The following is a 23122-nucleotide window of genomic DNA, read 5'->3' on the forward strand; positions in this document are numbered from 1 at the left end:
TGTGTGATGCATGTGCTATAATATATAGCCCATATGAAGCTCAGCCAGACAAGATGATACACAAACGAATTTGATTATTGAATATGATTTTTGTCTTATACGATTACAATGATCGGTGTGGGTATATAAACCCTACCAAGCGATGCAACGTCTCACTAATAACCTTCTTAACCTAATTACAAGACTAACCCCTAATGTATTTACAATGACACTTTTAACCTAAACATACTTTTAATAAATAACAGACCCTTATAACATAACTAATATCTTCATTCTTCTTCCATATTTGCTGGTTCATCGTCCTCCTCATGGATCAGATTTGCCTCCATTTTTTCCCCATTTTGGACATTCATTCATGTAACATCCAAGTTCATGACACTTGTGACACCATATGTGACGCTTGTCCTATTGTACTCGATCATCGCCTCGACTTCTACTGGACCCCACCTTTTCCTTGGCCACGTCCAAAGCCCTCCGGATATGAGTTTCCACAACCGCAATGCTCACATTTATGATGTTTGCCCATTTCCCTTTCATTCATTTTAGTGAATAGAAGTTTACCTGACACGTCTTCCTCCTTAGTTTGCTTCTTAGTGTGTTCCTCGAAAGCCTTCAATCTCCCAACTGCTTCTTGAGACGACATCGTGTTAAGATCTAGTGGGATTTTAATGTGAAAAAAGAATTTTGTAAGCTATTAAAAAAATTAGACGATGGTAAACAAACTTGTGATGTTTCCTTATTTTGTTCTTAGTTAGATTCAGTAATCGAATGACCCAAGTTATCTTCTTGTGCAAGACGTTGTGTTATTGTTGATTTATATTAACAGGTATCTAAATCTTAATTATTATTTCTAGTTTTCTTTTGGCTTTAATAAACTACTTCACAGTAGCATTGTAAAAGTCGCTAAACGGTTCCAGGCGACCGCCCCCTTATAGGGAGTACTCTACGAGTACTAAGACATGCTAAATATGACAAAAAATTAATTATTGGACAATATATGTGTCAAAGCAAGCATAATCATATCAAAATAAACAGAATTAATTCAAAAAGACATATGAACATTATATCTCGTCTTCATCCAAGGTTTGAAAATAGAATTATATAAACAAAACAAATGTTCAGTAAACAGTTTGAAACAATTCATTAAGTTTGAAAACTGATATAATTCATCAGGTTTGAAATTAAACTTGAAAGAGGAACAAAATCGAACCAAAAGTTCAAAATGTAAACAAATTTAGGAATGATAATAACGTATCTAGAAATTAGAAATTCAATTAAGTTACAGTAACTGAAATCAAAACCTAAACCGAATCACTATCAATTAGAGCTTAGAAGTTTAGAACCCAAACAGTGAACCAAAACAAACCAAACCATAAGTGAACCAATTTAGCAAGTTAGTCTATATATTTAATTAGAACGATGGCAAAATAACGAACACACAATGAAATAAACAAGGAGTATGAACGAAGGGCCACAGATCTCAACGATGATTGGAGTTCGATGGTTGGGGAGGGGGGCTAAACCTGAACGATGTTGATAGAATTAGGGTTTTGTGGTTTATTTTTAGTTTTTAAGTGTTCTTATTTAAAAAGAAAGCCAAAATCGTGTTGAACGAGTAGACCTAGTAGGCTGAGTAGCTCCGAGTAAACCGAATTTTGACCTAGTTGACCTTGACGAGTAATAGTGGTGGCGGAGTTGGGAAATGGCGGGAAAGTGGATGCCCTAAGACCTCGTAATTGTCATTCCAAGGCCTTGAAATCCGACTTTTAAAACACTGCTTCAAGTAATTTACATTTTTATACTGTAACTATTCTTTCTTTAAGACGGTGGTCTAGATACAGTTTTTCTAGCATAGAAAACCTATAAATGTGATAGAGAACCCTATAAAGTAGATTTAGCAATGTATGATGGTTTGTTAATTAATTTGGTGTTGGGTAGAGAAGAAAATAACGCTCCGGTTATTGAAATCTCAAGATTGTGTAGATGTTAGTTCGTTAAAATTGGTGTTTCAAAGTGGGCGTAGCATTAAAGACAAAAAACCAGAGTGTTTGAAGATTGTGTTGAAATAGAATTTGAAACTAACGTTATGCATTAATCATTAATGGGTATTTGATAGATGAGGCATTGGTGCAAGGCTCCACGCGAAGCTAACGTGGAGCTAGGAAGACAAGAGGCAACTGAGCGAAGCATGTTGAACATCTGAGTCCAGCTTAGTGGAGGCTCAGAGCGGCAGACGAAGCGTGGGCGTGGGTAGTCCCTCTCTAAGGACTATGTTTAATTTTTTTTAAATGTCAACTATTATTAAAACTTGTATGCAATCTCATTCAAACAATTTGACTCTCAAAATTAATCTACACACTTTCATCTCAAACCAACTCACTATAAAACTTAGCATACACATATTCAACCTCAAATAGGGCATGCGGGTTCAACAACGGGAAATGATAGATTCGTAGGGCATATGGATATAACTGGACGTCTCCAGTTTGTAGGGCGCACGGGATAAAATTATATTTTGGAACAACGAGGTCAAATAATCGGGCACTTTACGGTGATAAATTTAATAAAGAGAATATTTTTTAGAATGACTAAGTCACATTCCTTATAAACAAATAATAAAATTTAGATCAACCCTAAAACACACCGCATTTGCACCCTAAATTTGTTACAAGTGAAAACGGTAGCAAATTTAGCAACCTATTATTTACGGAAATGCAAATTAAGTATTATTATAGGATACGGTAGCTAACCGGTTGGAGTTTTTGTTGCCATTTGTTTTCGATTGCAAATTGGTGGAAAACATATGGTATATGAACTTCAACCATCATACTGGTGGCATAAATGCCATGTTTGTATGTGACCGTCGAATGTCGTATCGATTACAAATCGCAATATGTAGAATTTTAAGCCTGCACTTTTTAAACAAGAAGGTAGCTTGACATATTAGGGTTATGATCAAATTTCCTCCCTAAAAATGACCCTCATTTCCAGAAATCGTCGATCCACTTAGCTCAGAACATCCAATTTAAAATTTTCTCTAACTATACAAAATAATCCTCATTCCCTAGTGTTCTAGTTGTACAGTGTTTATCACTCACATATGTGATAGTGAGTTTAAATCTTCAAAAGCGCAATGATACATAAAAATGTTAGGATGAGCTTTTAATAAAGTTTTATGTCAATGAAAAATCAAGCAAAAATTGAAATAGAAAAACGACCATAGTTGGTAACATATATAAAAAGGTTCTTTTTTTTCTCTTCCATCAGCAACAATTTTAATGCTTTGTTTAAAAAAGATAATATATAATTTTGTTAAAAGCTTTTAAAAATGATCTCAAAATTAAATATAGTCATTTAATCACTATTGACTTACTTATCTTCGAATTATTTTCTATATTAATAGCTTTTAATGCTATGATCATGCCTTATCTGTCACCTCTAGTGTGTATATATAGCAATGCTCAATTACAACTAAGAAACTCACACAAACAACTCTTCACTTATTTGCTTCCTTCGCCATGACAAGGAAGAAAGTGAAGTTTGCTTTCATAATGAATGACTCAGCAAGGAGAGCCAGCTATAAGAAAAGGAAGAAGGGTTTGGTGAAGAAGATGAATGAGTTGAGCACATTATGTGGCATTGATGCATGCGCCATAATGTATAGCCCATATGAAGCTGAGGCAGAGGTGTGGCCCAACAATGTCGATGCGCAACGCGTGCTGACGCAGTTCAACAACATGCCAGAGATGCAGCAAAGCAAAAATATGGTGAATCTGGAGAGCTTCATCAAGAAAAGAATCGCCAAGGCTAGTGAGCAGCTCAAGAAGCAGCTCAAGGAGAATAGTGAGATGGAGATGACTCAGGTCATTCACCAATGCTTGATCAAAAATGGGACGATCGAAAACTTAACGCTGCCTGAGTTAGATGATCTGGGTGGGTTGGTTGATCAGACCATGAAAGACATTGAAAGCTGGATTGAGTCTCTTAAGAAAGGTAAAGCTGTAGTCGTCCCGCCGCTTCCACTACCGCCTCGACCCCAAGTGAATGTTGGTTGTAGTAGTTCAAATACTACTAATGAAATGATGGCTAGAGGACTCGGGATGCTGTCCTTGGAGAAAAGACCTATGGTTGATAGCATGAGTGGTATAGGCGGGATGCAAAGGACTCAATGGTTCACAGAATTGGATGAACAATCCGTCTGAACAAAATTCGAGTCTTGGTCCTGGGAATGAGATGCCTCCGTCTGTTGGCAACCCTAATATGACATGGCCAAATCAATTTTTCCCATAATGTTAAACAAGCTTGCTATTTTGGGCCTGTCATATCGGTCATCCACATGTTTTCTTTGCTTTAAATGTTGGTCTATATATATATTTCGTAACTTATTAATACTATGTTATTTAAAGATCAGCTTGATGCTTTTGAAATTCCATCTCTCATGACATGTACCTTTTATATTCATATCAATTATATAATTTCATGTGTTCCTAGTGTGTAGTAAACAGAACATAAAAGTATACATTTGGTTTTAAATTTGAAACTTGAAATATGCTATCATAATCCAAAAGATTCATACCAGAAATCAAATACAAATTCAAGTAAGCTGTGAAATATTTTTCAATAGAAACTTACATGGATTTAATTTGGTATCATAAATCACTAATCACATTTTCACAGATTGTATGAACAGTTCATCTGATCAAAATCTTGGTCTTGGTCCTTGGTATGAGATGCCTCCGTTTGTTGACAATCCTATTATGATTTGGCCAAATCACTTTTTTTCCATAAAAGCTAAACTATCTTCCTTTTTTGGGTATGTCATATTGATCACCCTCCGTTTTATTTATGCTTAATTTCCTTTAAATGTTGGTTTTATGTTTCAGTAACTTTTTATAAATATTATGTTATTTGAATATAATCTTGAATGTTTTAGCACTTCCATCTCCCATGATATAACTTTTCAATTTATCAATTATACAAGTTTTAAATTGATCCTAGTGTGTAGCAGTCAAGGCTGTAAAACTTCCGACAAATTAATCGTTAGTCCTTACTCCTATCACCAGACTAGTGACTAGCGATTACTCCAACACTAGTAGTAGTTAAAGCTTAAATAGTATCTGTTTTTTAAATTTCTAACTTGACATATACTACCAAAATGCAAAATATCCATACTAAGCTTCGAAGTCCCCTGTGTTTTCGAGATTCCATCCTTGATAGGATTAAGGCACTTGAGGAAACAAACGAGAACAGGGCAAAGTGAGAGCATTTGTTGATCAAGTTCGTCAAGGATCAACAAGCAATAAACGAGCAGGTAACTAGGCAGCGGGATGCTCTTGCATCTCAAGTGCCTCATTTGGAGGAAAACCAAGAGATGGAGAAAGCTCTTATTGTGAGCCAACGGAAGTGTATTGAGACATTGCAGAGAAGAGTCACAAGCCAAAAAGAGCTCTTCAATCAGAACTCGTTGAGGAATGCTGAGCAACATGATGAGATTGAGTGGCTTCAATCAAGGGTTACTGATGGTCGGGTATAAATCTTGTATAATAGTTTCTAATTAGTTTTTCGTTAGAAAAATGGTACTTCAAGTATGCTTTTGATTTATAGGTTTGTGAGAGTTAAAAATACTACTTGGAGGCATTTATGAGCATGATTTGAAGTCTCGGGAACATCAGAGCCACTACACAAGTGTTAGAAACAAAAAGAGACAGGTTGGTAGAAATTCAGCTCCTATAGTAGGTTACTCTCCCTAGAGTAAGCTACTTAGGGAGGGTAACCTACTCTGGATGCCAAATTAACTCAGAGTAAGGCAGTCAGATTCAGAGTAAGGCAATCAGATTTCGAGTAAGGGATTTCCACACCCAAAGTAAGCTACACAGGGTCAGAGTAGCTTACGCTGATCCGTGAAATTCCGATTTTAAGCATGGGCCCAACTGCTATATAAGCCCTAAAACCCTAAATCGTAAGAGGAGATATTCCAACCATTTTTGGACAAACTTTGGCCATTTTGAGAGCTCCATAACACCTCCAATCACTAAAAAAATCCATGTTTCATCATCCAGAATAAAAAATTTAAGGTCATATGATGACTATGAGCATCTAATCTTCTAGATTTATACCCAGGATGCAAAGTTTGTATTATTTCAGTTTTCTCATGTGTTAAAGGACAATTTGATTGTATTTTTCTTTGAGTAATCTATGAGTATTGATGTCTAGTATTGTCTTGCATTCAGTTGGTTTAGGTTTATATCTATCTGAACAATTAGTTTGTTGGTTGCTATGATAATTGTTTATAGGGTTGTTAGACTAGAATGAATATGATAAAGCATACAGTTGCCCTTAGTTGGGTCACACTGGTAGAGACTGTTTGATAATCAGTGTCGTGTATTCACGATTGTTAATGCAGAATGTTTGTCTAGTTAATCAGTCTGTGTTGGTCTTTGAAAGATAATATGTTAAATTAACATGAGATTACTGTTATATGCTTCTTGAACCCCGGGTGTGATTTGTTTCTATTAATTGTTTGAGATATTGTTAATTACTTGTTTAATCATTAAAACCAAACCTTTTTGCTTGTGTGATTAGCACTTCAATTCATTACTTCATAATCATATAAAATCTATTACATGTTACATTGACCACATACTCCCCGTGGTTTGACACCCTACTTCCCATAGCTTGCTTAGATGATTAGGAACTTGATTTAATTGTTTTTGACTAGATAGCGACAATCTAGCATTAAAATGGAGCCGTTGCTGGGGAGTTAATGTGCTTAGTGTTTTTTGTGTTATTTGATTTTCTTGTTTATTTCAGTTTTAAGTTTAGTTTTAATTTTTAGTTTTTAGTTTAAATTTTATTTTTCTATTTTATGCGGGGTGTGTTGTTTGTGCAGGTAACACAGGTTTATGCACGCCTGCCATTCTCGGTGTGTGAAAATGTGGTGAGCTCGGGCACAAGGCAGAAAATTGTCCAAAGTTTTATAATGATGATGAGGATGTTCCCAAAGAGGTTAATTATGCTTACGAGGATTCCAAGGGTTTAATTCAAACACTTATCATCCCAGTCTAGGAATCACCCGAACTTTCGATACGGGAACGTGGCTACTCAGTTGAAACCGAACTTTTAGGGATCAAACCCGAACAGACAGTAGGGGAATTAACGCAAAGCGGTTACCAGCAGCAGGGTTCATATAATCAGAATCAGGGGTATATATAGACGGTAACCAGGGTGGTAGTTCATCGGGTAATCAGAATCAGGACCCGCAGAAGGGGTCCTTGGGAAATTTGGACGAGTCCGTGCACTCGAAGATGGATGCGTTGCTGAAGATCATGATTGGATAATGACTGGATAATCAGATTGACACTTTGAGTTAAGAATAAATTGTTAGAGGCAATGTCGAAGCAGATTGGTCAGTTAGCCACCGACATGGCTAAGTTGCAGAAAAGTGCAGGTCAGCTACCGGTGACACCACAGTAAACCCGCAACATTTCTGCTCAAGCTCCAAGAAGGGAAACAATGTGCACATCAATGTAGTAAGTTTTTTACCTAATTTTGAAATTTCTAGTCTTGAAGTTGATTCACCACCACAGTTTGTTGAGGGAGATGTTAGTGATGAGAGTGACTGTGCCGGTCAAAATGAAACAATTTTCGAAAATGAATCAGAACTAAAAACAAATAAAATGTCTTTTGTGAAAATTGCATTTTTGAAAAATGTTTAAATGGTAAATTGACCAATATGAGAGATGATGAGGTGGAGAATAATACCACCTCAAGTAAACTCCAAGACCCGGGAGTGCCACTTTTATCAATTCAAACTGGGGAATTTAAAACTTGTTCGGCACTTCTAGATCTTGGAGCATGTGTTAGTATCATACCCAGTAGTTTATATAATCAGTATGAATTTGGCCCGTTAGAAAGGGTAAACATCACCGTGCGTGGTGTTGACGGACCAAACTCATACACTCACTCGGGACATGGTGACTAATGTAATGGTTCACGTGGATGAATTTTTCTACCCAGTTAACTTTCTTGTACTTAACTATGCTAAATGTGTGAATAATACACAACCGCAAGTCATACTGGGCAGGCCATTCCTTACCACAGCACATGCGGTAATTGATTGTGAAAACGGAGTATTGGGAATCAAGTGTGGAGATCGTGATAAACAATTATCATTGTTTGAAAATGCTACTAACCCTCTTGTTGACAAGTGTGTATCCTTGGACAAGGATCACACAAAAGAGGAATGTTTTTTGATTGACAGGTCAGTTCAGAAGAAGGGACTTGAGAAACAACAGAGTAAGAAGGTGGTAGAGAAAGGTAGCCGACCAAGGTAGAAGAAGGTGAGACAACCACCCAAGCAAAACGATCTAGAGTTGAGATTGAGGATCTTAGGGCTAGATCCTCGCCTATCGGAAGGTTGGGAGCAACCTGTTGAGGAGGAGCGTGCAAGTAACGAAATGGCTGCACGGGAGCGGGCCAGCCTCCCACCTTGAATGTCATATGATTTTCAAAAGGGTGGTAATTGTATATTTTGTATATTTCTAGTTTGCATTTTGTTTGAGTTTGTATATAACTAATTTGTATTTCAAGCGTACTATCATAGCAAAAGCTAAGTGTGAGACTACCGCACTAGTAAAGTATTTCATACTGATGCATGTTTAAAGTTAAATCTACAAGTGCTAAAGTATTTCAAAATAAATACAATTCATTTAAAAAGACATGAATCATTTAAATCTCTTCTTCTTCCAAGGTTTGAAAATAGAATTATATAAACAAAATAAATATTCACTAAAAGTTTGAAACAATTCACTAGGTTTGAAAATTGATACTAAACTTGAAAGAGGAACAAAATCGAAACAAAAGTCCAAAAAGTAAACAAGTTCAGGAACGATAATAACGAATCTAGCAATTATAAATTCAACTAAGTTACGGTAACTGAAACCAAAACCTAAACCTAATCACTATCAATTAGAACTTAGAAGTTTAGAACCCAAACAGTGAACCAAAACAGACCAAACCAAACCATAAGTGAAACAATTCAGCAAGTTAGTTTATATATTCAATTAGAAAAATAGCAAAAAGATGAACAAATAATAATGAAATAAACCTACAGTATGAATGAAGGAATGCATATCTCAACAATGGTTGGGGTGGGGGCTGAATCTGAACGAGGCTGATAAAATCAGGGTTTTGCGGTTTGTTTTTAGTTTTTAAGCATTTTTATTTAAAATAAAAAGATAGTCAAAATTGTGTTGACCGAGTAGGTTTTGTAGGCCTAGTGGCTCCGAGTAAAGCGAATTTTAACCGAGTTGGACCTTGGCGAGTAATAGTGGCCGAGTTGGGAAAAGACGGCAAGGTGGATGTACAAGGACCTTGTAATCGCCTATTCTAAGACCTTGGAATCCAACATTTATAACACTTCTTCATGGCATTACATTTTTATACCGTAACTTTTCTTTCTTTAAGACGGTGGAATAGAAGCGGTTTTTCTAGCATAGAGAACCCTATAAATGTGATAGAGAACCCTATAAAGTAGATTTAACAAAGTATGATGGTTTGTTAGTTGATTTGATGTTGGGTAGAGAAGAAAATAACGTATAAGTTATTGAAATCTCAAGATCGTGTAGATGTTAGTTCATTAAAATTGGCGTTAAATGTGGGCGTAGCATTAAAGACAAAAAATCAGCGTGTTTGAAGATCGCGTTGAAACAAAATTTGAAACTAACGTGATGCATTAATGGGTATTTGATAGATGAGGCATTGGTCCAAGGCTCCACGTGAAGTGGATGTGGAGCTAGGCAGACAAGAGGCAACTGTGCGACGCATGTTGAACATCTGAAGTCTGCAAGGTGGAGGCTCAGAGAGAGAGCGACAGGCGAAGCATTGGCGAAGTATAGTTGGGCCGGGGGTGGGCTCGACCCCAACGTTTTTTTCTCGCAGTAGTGTAAATTTACCCGTTTTCGTCCGACATTTTTTATACGTAGTGTAAATTTACATGTTTTAAGCCGAAAATTTGACCCCGGACCCCTCCGTTTATGGTTTTTTTAATGAGTATTTTCGTCCGGCCCCACGACATCTTTATCCAAGCTTCACTACTGAGGCGAAGTGTGGGCGTGGGTAGTCCCTCTCTAAGGACTACGTTTAATTGTTTTTAATGTCAAATATTATTAAAACTTGTATGCACTCTCATTCAAACATTTTGACTCTCAAAATAAACCTACACTTTCATCTCAAATCAACTCACTATAAAACTCAGCATACCCATATTCAACCTCAAATAGGGCGTGCGGGTTCAACAACGGGAGATGATAGATTCGTAGGGCATATGAGTATACCGAACGTCTCTAGTTGTTGGGCGCACGGGATAAAATTGTATTTTGGAACAACGAGGCCAAATAATGGGCCACTTTAAGGTGATAAATTTTATAATGAAAAAATATTTTTTATAATGACTAAGTCACGTTCCTTATAAACAAATAATAAAATTTAGATCAACCCTAAAAAAACACCGCATTTTCACCCTGAATTTGTTAAAACCGAAAACAGTAGCAAATTTAGCAACCGATTATCTACGGAAATGCAAATTAAGCATTATTATTGGAGACGGCAGCTAACCGGTTGGAGTTTTGTTGCAGTTTGTTTTCGATTGAAAATTGATGGAAAAATTATGGTATATAAACTTCAACCATCATACTGTTGCAAATATGCCATGTTTGTATGTGACCGTCCTATGTCGTGTTGATTGCAAATCGCAATAGGTAAAATTTTAAGCTTATGCTTTTTAAACAAGCAGGTAGCTTGAATATTAGGGTTACGATTATATATCCTCCCTAAAAATGACCCTCATCTCTGGAAATCGTCGATCCGGTTAACGCTCAGAACCTCCAATTTAATATTTTCTCTAAATATACAAAATAATCCTCATTCCCTAATGTTCTAGTTGTATAGTGTTTATCACTCACATATATAATGATACACAAAATGTTAGAAAGAGCTTTTTAATGAAGTTTTATGTCAATGAAAAATCAAGCAAATACTGAAATAGAAATACGATCAAAGTTGGTAACATATTTAAAAAATTACTTTTGTTTCTCTTTCATTAGCAACAATTTTAATGCTTTGATTAAAAAAAGTAATATATAATTTCTGTTCAAAAAATTTTAGAAATGATTTCAAAATTAAATATAGTAATTTAATTATTTTTGACTAACTTATCATTGAGTTAATTACTATATTAATAGCTTTTAATGCTATGATCATGCCATATCTGTCACCTCTAGTGTGTATATATAGCAATGCTCAATTGCAACTAAGAAACTCACATAAACAACTCTTCACTTATTTGCTTCCTTCGCCATGACAAGGAAGAAAGTGAAGCTTGCTTTCATAATGAATGACTCAGCAAGGAGAGCCAGCTATAAGAAAAGGAAGAAGGGTTTGGTGAAGAAGATGAATGAGTTGAGCACATTATGTGGCATTGATGCATGCGCCATAATGTATAGCCCACATGAAGCTGAGCCAGAGGTGTGGCCCAACAATGTCGATGCGCAATGCGTGTTGGAACAGTTCAACAGCATGCCAGAGATGCAGCAAAGCAAAAATATGGTGAATCAGGAGAGCTTCATCAAGAAAAGAATCGCCAAGGCTAGCGAGAAGCTCAAGAAGCAGCTCAAGGAGAATAGGGAGATGGAGATGACTCAGGTCATGCACCAATGCTTGATCGGAAATGGGACGATCGAAAACTTGACGCTGCCTGAGTTGAATGATCTGGGTGGGTTGGTTGATTAGACCATGAAAGACATTGAAAGCAGGATTGAGTCTCTTAAGAAAGGTAAAGCTGTAGTCGTCCCACCGCCTCCACTACCGCCTAGACCCCAAGTGAATGTTGGTTGTAGTAGTTCAAATACTACTAATGAAATGATGGCTAGAGGACTCGGGATGCTGTCCTTGGAGAAAAGACCTATGGTTGATAGCATGAGTGGTATGGGTGGGATGCAAAGGACTCAATGGTTCACAGATTGGATGAACCATCTGTCTGAACAAAATCCGAGTCTTGGTCCTGGGAATGAGATGCCTCCGTTTGTTGGCAACCCTAATATGACATTGCCAAATCAATTTTTCCCATAATGTTAAACAAGCTTGCTATTTTGGGCCTGTCATATCGGTCATCCTCATGTTTTCTTTGCTTTAAATGTTGGTCTATATATATATATTTCGTAACTTATTAATACTATGTTATTTAAAGATCAGCTTGATGCTTTTGAAATTCCATCTCTCAATGACATGTACCTTTTATATTCATATCAATTATATAATTTCATGTGTTCCTAGTGTGTAGTAAACAGAACATAAAAGTATACATGTGGTTTTAAATTTGAAACTTGAAATATTCTACCATAATCCAAAAGATTCATACCAGAAATCAAATACAAATTCAAGTAAGCTGTGAAATATTTTTCAATAGAAACTTACATGGATTTAATTTGGTATCATAAATCACTAATCACATTTTCACAGATTGGATGAACAATTCATCTGAACAAAATCTCGGTCTTGGTCCTTGGTATGAGATGCCTCCGTTTGTTAAGATTTGGCCAAATCACTTTTTTTCCATAAAAGCTGAACTATCTTCCTATTTTGGGTCTGTCATATTGAACACCCTCCGTTTTATTTATGCTTAATTACCTTTAAATGTTGGTTTTTATATTTCAGTAACTTTTTATAAATATTATGTTATTTGAATATAATCTTGAATGTTTTAGCACTTACATCTCCCATGATATAATTTTTCTATTTATCAGTTATACAATTTTTAAAGTGATCCTAGTGTCTAGCAGTGGTTGTAAAACTTCCGACCAATTAATCGTTAGTCCCCGCTCCAACCGCCAGATTAGTGACTAGTGATTACTCCAACACTAGTAGTAGTTAAAGCTTAACTAGTATCTGTTTTTAAAATTTCTAACTTGACATATACTATCAAAATGCAAAGTATCCATACTAAAAATGAGAAATAAAATACACATTCAGGTTATTTGGAAATATCTTAAAAAAAGTTACATGGATTTAAGTTGGTATCATAAATCACTAATCACATTATAAGGTCATATATTAATTATGATAATCTTCTAGATACTTGTATTAATTAGTCTGTTAAAAAAAACTAAAATTTTATTAATTTGTGATAATCAAAAACTAAAAACTTGGTTAGGTTACTACTGGCTAGAATAAGTGTACGTCCTATAGAATGAATCTCACAACTTACTCGGGTTCAATTCGTGTTGTTAGTAAGCGAAAATCATTAACAATACTCGGATCTTAGTTTACAAACACACAAAGAGAGAAAAAGATGAAGTTTTGTAAGAAGTTGTTAGGAGAAATGGGTGAAAGTGACCCTTTTATAGGGTTCCCATTTCTCAAAGATTTTCATTTCACGGGCAAGGTGAAGGGGGCTTGCCCAATGAGCTTTTACCATACAAAATAAACGTACTGAGTACGCAATACATTGATTGTAATCAAACAAAAAGACACACACAATACTTATAATGATATATAATATTAACCGTACAATATGATTCTCTCAAGTCAAGTGTCGTGTCTCCCGCTCCAACATAGGGCATTCATGTGATATGCAAGGCGTAGAGGAGGTGGGGCAGTGGCACATTAGCAGTGATGCGGGCACACAATGACGGCAAGTGCATGGGGCGGCATGAAAGGCATAGTGGGCGTCGGGGGCTAATGTGTTGATTTTTTAAACTATTTGTAAAAAATAAACCAATAATTTATCTCCATCTCACCCGCCAACTATATTTTACATTTTACCCACCATAACACATACCATGAAAACCCCCAGTACCTAATTGACACAAGCATATCTGACTCGCATCCCATGTTTCACGCATTAATAACACACAACTTTAGACATATTGTAATAAGAAGCTTGGTTATGTAAATTTAAAAGGGGGTAGCGGCATAGTTTATTGCTCCCTTGCCTTTTGTGTCGATATAACCATTACTATTCACACTACATGGCTGATGAAAATGTTAAATAATATGTAGACGGATTTTAATGTGCAAAAAAGTGTTGAATGACCTTTGTGAGCTAGCTATTAAAAAAAAGATAAATTAGATAATGGTAAACAAACTTGTGGTGTTTCCTTATTTTTTTTCTTAGTAAGATTCGGTAATCAAGTGATGGAAGTTATCTTCTTGTGAAATACGTTGTGCTATTGTTTTATTTATATCAAAGGGTATCTAAGTCTTAAATATTATTTCTAGTTTTCTTTTTGTTTTAATCAACTACATCATGACAGTTTTGCAAAAGTCACTATGCGGTTACTACGCGGCCGACCCCTTAGAGGGAAGAGTATTCATGGAGCAGTCGGACCTGCTAAATATAATGAAATTAATTATTGAACAATATATATATATGTGTGTGTGTGTGTCAAAACAAGCATATAATTCATGTCAAAACAAGCATAATTCAAAATAATACATGTTTAAATTTAAGTCTACAATTGCTAAAATATTCAAAATAAACACAATTCATTCAAAAAGACATATGAAACATTTAAATCTTGTCTTCTTTCAAGGTTTGAACATAGAATTATATAAACAAAACAAATATTCAATAACACTTTGTTTGACATTCGTCAATTTCGGGTTTCGTTTGTATTCGTTTATTATGTAAACTGACCCGTTTTGTAAACCGAAGCTTATGATATGATCAAAATGATGGATTTTATGTTACATTATTGTTTTACACTTGTTGGGTCTTGAAAACATCCTTTTCGGTCATTAAAACGCGTAAAAATCACCTAAAACGAACTACAGGGACTAAATCTGCCAAATAACAAAAGTTGGGAAATCAGAAAGTCAACCCTGACGCGCCGCACTATGGGGGACACCCTAGTTGGTCGCGTAGCGCGAGCAACATCAGCTGCAGCTACGGGTTTTTGTTTGTTTAACACCCATATTTGACCACCAATATTTCCCAATATATACACCCCCTTTACCCTTCATTTTCCCCTGCTACAACTCCAAAAACTCTCTCAAAGTTCATAGATTCAAAGTTATTTTCTTAAGTGTTCTCGAAGGTTTGACTTCTAAAAGTCAAACTAAATTTAATCTTATATTCTAAAACTTATATAGTATTACTAACACTTGAATATGGTGGTACAACATATATATATATAATACACACCCCTTGCTACCTTTGGTAGTTGCTTCTCCGACTCCGGTTGATTAAGCTTCGGACTTCGTAAGGCAAGGTTTCATGTAGGACTTTCGTGGTCTTTGATATATATACACTTATATAACTTGTTTCACATACTAACCATGACTAACTTCTGCACTTTTTAGTTTATTTGTCATATTTATGAAGTTCCATGGTGTGGGTTTGTAGAGACTAACCTCGGTTTAACCGTAAATTGTCCAAAACATAAACCGAACTTGTTTACTAGTTTTGTTAAATAATTGTTTTAAATTTGCTTTATGTTAGATTTAAGTTTCTAAAATCATTTTTACAAGTTATTTAATATTTGGGCATGTAGAAACCATAAGGAACATATTGTGAGATAGATCCTGAACCAAACCGAACTTTCATTTAAAAGACTTTATTGTTAACTTTTTGGTTGTAAAACTTAAGTTTCACCTTTTATAAATTATTATACAAGTTATTTGATATTTGGGCATGTGGAAACCATCAAGGAACATATTGTGAGATGGAGACCGAACCAAACCGAACTAAACCGATATTTTTACTCGCTTAAGACACACAAGTGTGTTTTTAGCTATCAAGACTTGTATATTTCTTTAAAAATCATTTATAAACTGATTTTAATTATTTTCTTAAGTACTTGGAAATGTTGGATCCAACTTGATCTCATAACAAAGTTTGGACCGACAAAACCGAACACTCGCTTAACGTGCGTTGTTAGTTCTAAAATAATAGAACTATATACTTGGTTAAGTCTTACTTGATTTTTATGAGTTATCTCATAACATTTAATATTTTGGAAAGTTGACTTTAGGTTTGACCAATTATCAAGACCCGAACCAACAACCCGAACACTCGACAAAAACCCGTTTTAGTATCTTATCATTAAGGGACTTGCATTCTTGCATTTTTACCCATCTTATTACTTAACATAGGTTGAGTAAATATTAAGGCTAGATACTTTAACCCGGTTTCGAGCAAACTTACATTTTTAAAGGGTTATTATTATAAATTCTTAAATAGTTACATTTTAAACCTTTAACTTTAATTGTTTACATTTAATATCTTGTATTTTAAAGATTTCCTAAAACAACCTTTCTAATTCAAGACTTTTACTTTTATTTAGGCTTTGTTCGTTAAACTCGTCGTTCCGGCAAACCTCCAAATTATCGATCTTTCAAGTTTATTACTTGAACGTGAGTACTTCGTACCCCGTTTTCCATCTTTTGTTTTTGGGTGACATTTCATCTTATCTAAACTAAATTTTTTATACTTGGGTATTAAACCACAAACGTTATTTGTATACCTTACTTAAATAATTTCTCGATTTGGTGTTCTATGATTATACGTCAATGTGTTTATCGCTTTTGGTTGGTTGATCTATAAATACTAGACTATTTGGCATCCCCTTATAGCAAGGTGTCGTTAACGTAATGCAATTAACGATAACTATAAAATCCTAGACTATTTGGCATCCCCTCATAGCAAGGTGTTGCTATCGTAATTCTATTAGCGATTTTATCTATTAATCCAAGTTATTGCTTTTATTTATTGTTCGTATACAAGTTTTGTGGCCTTTTCTTACTATATACTTATATGTCAAACTTATGAATTGCTCACCAACCTTTGTGTTGATAAACTTTATTTTATGAAATGTTACAGGTTTGCATCTAGGTTGATTATGGAGTTTGGAGAAGAAAACGCCACAAATACATCTAGGATAATAGCAAAAATGAACAATATTTGATTTTATGTTGTTGTATTTGACTTATGAATATTGTTATGTGACATTTTCAATGTTGTGAAATGAAATGAGTTTGTTAAATATTGTCGCTTAAATAGTGCCATGCGCTTATGAGCAATCGTTGCACCTTGGCATGTTCCTTCGCCTTTGGTCGGGGTGTGATGGTTTGAAACAATTCATTAGGTTTGAAAATTGATATAATTCATCGGGTTTGCAACTAAACTTGAAAGAGGAACGCACAAAATCGAAACAAAAGTCCAAAAATGTAAACAAGTTAAAGAATGATAATAACAAATCTAGCAATTATAAATTTACACTTTTATACTGTAACTATTCTTTCTTTAAGACGGTGGTCTAGAAACAGTTTTTCTAGCATAGAAAACCTATAAATGTGATAGAGAACCCAATAAAGTAGATTTAGCAATGTATGATGGTTTGTTAATTAATTTGGTGTTGGGTAAGGAAGAAAATAACGCTTTGATTATTGAAATCTCAAGATTGTGTAGATGTTAGTTCGTTAAAATCGGGTTTCAAAGTGGGCGTAGCATTAAAGACAAAAAACCAGAGTGCTTGAAGATTGTGTTGAAATAGAATTTGAAATTAACGTGATGATTAATGGGTATTTGATAGATGAGGCATTGGTGCAAGGCTCCATGTGAAGCTAACGTGGAGCTAGGAAGACAAGAGGCAATTGAGCGAAGCATGTTGAACATCTGAGGTCTAGCTTAGTGGAGGCTCAAATCGGCAGACGAAGCGTGGGCGTAGTCCCTCTCTAAGGACTATGTTTAATTTTTTTTAAATGTCAACTATTAACTTGTATGCACTCTCATTCAAACAATTTGACTCTCAAATTTAACCTACACCTTTCATCTCAAACCAACTCACTATAAAACTTAGCATACACATATTCAACCTCAAATAGGGCGTGCGGGTTCAACAACGGGAGAAGGTAGATTCGTAGGGCATATGGATATAATTGGATGTCTCCCGTTTGTAGGGCGCACGGGATAAAATTGTATTTTGGAACAACGAGGCCAAATAATGGGGCACTTTACGGTGATAAATTTAATAAAGAGAATATTTTTAGAATGAATAAGTCACATTCCTTATAAACAAATAATAAAATTTAGATCAACCCTAAAACACACTGCATTTGCACCCTATATTTGTTACAAATGAAAACGGTAGCAAATTTAGCAACCGATTATTTACAGAAATGCAAATTAAGTATTATTATTGGTTACGGTAGCTAACCGGTTGGAGTTTTTGTTGCCATTTGTTTTCGATTGCAAATTGGTGGAAAACATATGGTATATGAACTTCAACCATCATACTGGTGGCATAAATGCCATGTTTTTATGTGACCGTCGTATGTCGTGTGTCGTATGTCGTATCGATTACAAATCGCAATAGGTAGAATTTTAAGCCTGCGCTTTTTAAACAAGCAGGTAGCTTGACATATTAGGGTTATGATCAAATTTCCTCCCTAAAAATGACCCTCATTTCAGGAAATCGTCGATCCACTTAGCTCAGAACATCCAATTTAAAATTTTCTCTAACTATACAAAATAATCCTCAGTCCCTAGTGTTCTAGTTGTATAGTGTTTATCACTCACATATGTGATAGTGAGTTTAAATCCTCAAAAGTGCAACGATACACAAAATGTTAGAATTAGCTTTTAATAAAGTTTTATGTCAATGAAAAATCAAGCAAATATTGAAATAGAAAAACGACCATAGTTAGTAACATATATAAAAAGGTTCTTTTTTTCTCTTCCATCAGCAACAATTTTAATGCTTTGTTTAAAAGAGGTAATATCTAATTTTGTTAAAAACTTTTAGAAATGATCTCAAAATTAAATATAGTCTTTTAATCACTTTTGACTAACTTATCTTTGAATTAATTCCTATATTAATAGCTTTTAATGCTATGATCATGTCATATCTGTCACCTCTTGTGTGTATATATAGCAATGCTCAATTGCAACTAAGAAACTCAAGCAAACAACTCTTCAATTATTTGCTTCCTTCGTCATGACAAGGAAGAAAGTGAAGCTTGCTTTCATAATGAATGACTCGGCAAGGAGAGTCAGCTATAAGAAAAGGAAGAAGGGTTTGGTGAAGAAGATGAATGAGTTGAGCACATTATGTGGCATTGATGCATGCGCCATAATGTATAGCCCATATGAAGCTGAGCCAGAGGTGTGGCCAAACAATGCCGATGCGCAACGCGTGCTGACGCAGTTCAACAACATGCCAGAGATGCAGCAAAGCAAAAATATGGTGAATCAGGAGAGCTTCATCAAGAAAAGAATCGCCAAGGCTAGTGAGCAGCTCAAGAAGCAGCTCAAGGAGAATAGGGAGATGGAGATGACTCAGGTCATGCACCAATGCTTGATCAAAAATGGGACGATCGAAAACTTAACGTGCCTGAGTTAGATGATCTGGGTGGGTTGGTTGATCAGACCATGAAAGTAGGATTGAGTCTCTTAAGAAAGGTAAAGCAATAATCGCCCCGCCGCCTCCACTACCGCCTCGACCCCAAGTGAATGTTGGTTGTAGTAGTTCAAATACTACTAATGAAATGATGGCTAGAGGACTCGGGATGCAGTCCTTGGAGAAAAGACCTATGGTTGATAGCATGAGTGTTATGGGTGGGATGCAAAGGACTCAATGGTTCACAGATTGGATGAACAATCCATCTGAACAAAATCCGGGTCTTGGTCCTGGGTATGAGATGCCTCCGTTTGTTGACAACCCTAGTATGACTTGGCCAAGTAACTTTTTGTAACACCCCATTTTAGGGCCATTTTTTTTATTCTTATTTAATTAATTTTTATTTCTAAATAGTTTAGACTCGAACAATGAAGTGGAGTGTGACATATATCCTATACATATATTAAGAATACATAAGCGGGCTAGAACCATTGGACATGGCACAACATTATAGGTAAGAATACATAAACGGGCTAGAATCATTGGACATGGCACAACATTATAGGTCGCTCGACTTGACACAATCCACCCAAAAACTTATCAACATGTAATTATTTAACTTAGAAATATGATACCTAATGAATGTGTATAAGCGTTTATTGATCAACAGTTTATATCTATCACCGACAAAACATCAGGGGATAAATATGTGAATATATATTATATCCAAAAATAATAGTGATACTTACAACATATATATCATTTAATTACCTTATGCATATGCACACTCGCGTATATTAATTTATGTCCATATAAACTTGATCTAATAAATCTCATGACAAATAGTTCTAACTAGCTTATTATTACACATAATTCAAATAAAAACTTTACTCCAAGATTAATTGTTCTTATAATTATAACTCATATAATATAACATTATACACATTATCTAAAATAACTCAAAAGACAACAATTCTTGAAATGTGATGAAGTTAAACTGATTTATCCAAATTCACCTTCATCCCCACCGTCCACATAACATGCATACATATAAATTATTATATTATAATTAAACCTTTGTAATATTCATTGAATTATTTTAAACCTTTTAAATAAAAGCACAAGATCTTAACTTAATCACAAAATCCCTACTGAAATCCATTATCCTACAATATCTCCAAGATATTTGCTAAGGTCAATGGCTTCCAAATCTCACCAAAATAATAGGTATATCTTCTCAAAGTCAAACCCTACTTCCCTCCCTGGATTTGGTTGCAGGGTTCGATCCATGGGAGGCTCGGAGGGTGTGCAAGCTGCACCATCGGCCGGGGCACATAAGTTTCGGGGGCACAAACTTTTTTATACATATTACATATATATGTTTTTTTGTGTTAAAAATAAGGTTATTTGCGAAATTTTATGAGACAATTACATGCTCAGAATGGTTTATACTTATAATAAATCGGTCGATAAAAGTTTTATCCATGTACATTAGCGAATAACAAATTTTCGTTAAGGCCTACGGACCTTTTTATTTTGGCTCGGCCGAGGTATTTAAATTCTCGGAGACGGCCCTGGTTCGACCTTCCCATCTCCAATCACCATTCATGAAAAGACTTCGCAACTCTATGAAATTTCCTATAAGAATCATAAAAGTAAACTCTACGTCTTTCATCCCTCTCAGATTAAATTCTCCTGATCACTATCTTGTTCCAGCCATTGAAGCACCAAAAATCTACTCCCAGGAACCTCTTAATCAGAACCAAGAAAAACACAACAAGATCATGAATCCCATACGTTGTAGCAATCAAGAACATGATCTCCATTTGAGAAGGTTTCATCCCTGTTAATCTTGATTTTAAATCCTTAATTAATAACCTCTTTAAACCCAGCCCTAAACATGTACCTGTAACCTTTTGCACACTTGTTTTGCTGCCGTGATAAAACCCAAGAAAGGTTACAGAAGAGATCATCAATCGGTTCTCACCTACACTCTCTCAACTTTGTTAACAAGTTAGAGCCATCAAACAAGCAAGATAGGAGAAAATCAATCTTTGAGACCTGATCATATCCCAGCTCCTCATCAAGTCCTTAGATAGATTCCTACCAGAGGTCTCTAGACATCCTTGAAGTCATTCACACATGCGTATATTCTACCATACAAAGAGGTACACAAAGTCTAACCTGAAAACCATTGTTAACGTCTTCACTTTTTCACTTCAATCATGTGGTTATTAGAAGTTCGGCTCTAAACTTGTTGCCCTTCCATTCTCACAATTTTAACAGAAAACTTCGACCTATTGAAGCATCAAGAAACCTACTTCAGTTCCTACACCTGGTAACTAATCCTAACTCTCTCTTTTATTGAGTTTCATTTCATGATTTTTCTTACACTAATTAGGCACCATTGAATACTAAATTAAAGTGGCATATTCACATATTATTATGACTAGCATAATCTGCACAAATTGATTCGTTCACTAAAACTCACCCACACATAACACATTAAAACCATGCTGCAAGCGGAGTTAATCCACTAATTCAAAAGCCCCAATAATACTAATTAATTAAGAATATTACTATTACGTAAAGTTTAATCAAAATAGTGAAGTTAGGAAAATTAATCACATTACTTTAACTTATAGCTTGAGCACACTTGGAAAACCAAATATTAATGCGTTACAACCCGAAACCAACACTAACCACATCATTTTGGTTATATATGAATATACATCTTAATATTACAATAAATAACCTAAATATAATTTCATAAGTCACCCGTGTAGTTACTGTTGATATCATTAGAATAATGCTTAAAGCATGCTAAAATTACATAATAAGACACCAAGACCTTAAAAGTATATATGAAATCACGCATTCACAGATTATGCAACATATAAATATGGGTTTGGAAGTAAAAGTGAGTATATTTTTCTGTTACAGATTGTTACTATTTAAATAGTATACTAAATATATAAACCGCTAGAATGGTGACTTCTAAACTTTTTACCTAAATTATGTATTTTTTTCAAGCTAAAATTAAGTCAGTGATATGTTAGAAAATATTTCTAAGGATTGGATTAATAGTATACATGCTAGATAGACAATTTTGCCTTTAAAATGCGAATTTTACGTAAACCAACAATAGCAAGGCATATTTTTTTTTAACTATTTCTTATACAATATGAGAATAAATTTCCTGGTGTTAAATAAGTTACTACGAATTTAATTTGTTTATGTATTATATTTACAATATAATGTTTCGTAATCTAAGGACTAATATATCCGGAAGGCAAACTATTGTTTTTCGGATCTAATCTAATTCTAACTTATATGTATAGAAGTCATTTTGATACAAAACTTTATTTTACTATAAACTATATTTGATTATGGATAACTTCACAAGACCTATACCACAAATTTCTAATTGAGGAAACATTATTATGACTCCTGTCACACTATACAACCATAACCTTAAATAATAATATCAGCATATGCATAACCTTAACATACTTAGGTCACGTGCACGTTTTCTATGACACATATTACTTTTAGTGACATGCTACATGAATTTAGGGATATTATCCGTTGGACCCGTTTCTGGCATAGCATACAAGATTTCTTTAGTATATATCTCTTCACGCATAGACCAGGTGAGTTTATGCACTACCATTTTTCTTAAATTTTTGGGTGGATACATGCTTCTATATGTTTTTCAACTTACTGGT

General features: G+C 34.9%; 3 pseudogenes; all 3 read left to right on the forward strand.

Moving 5' to 3' along the window:
- Positions 1 to 3380: 3380 nt before the first annotated feature.
- LOC143616693 (agamous-like MADS-box protein AGL80 pseudogene) lies at positions 3381 to 4290 on the forward strand (annotated as a pseudogene).
- A 6953-nt stretch (positions 4291 to 11243) lies between these two features.
- Positions 11244 to 12126, forward strand: LOC143616689 (agamous-like MADS-box protein AGL80 pseudogene; annotated as a pseudogene).
- Positions 12127 to 18967: 6841 nt separating this feature from the next.
- LOC143616690 (agamous-like MADS-box protein AGL80 pseudogene) lies at positions 18968 to 19749 on the forward strand (annotated as a pseudogene).
- The last annotated feature ends 3373 nt before the right edge of the window (positions 19750 to 23122 follow it).

Source organism: Bidens hawaiensis, unplaced genomic scaffold (assembly GCF_021521415.1).
Source record: "Bidens hawaiensis isolate Kalapana, Puna unplaced genomic scaffold, B.hawaiensis_p1.1 tig00048931_1, whole genome shotgun sequence".
In the NCBI taxonomy this organism is placed as follows: domain Eukaryota; kingdom Viridiplantae; phylum Streptophyta; class Magnoliopsida; order Asterales; family Asteraceae; genus Bidens; species Bidens hawaiensis.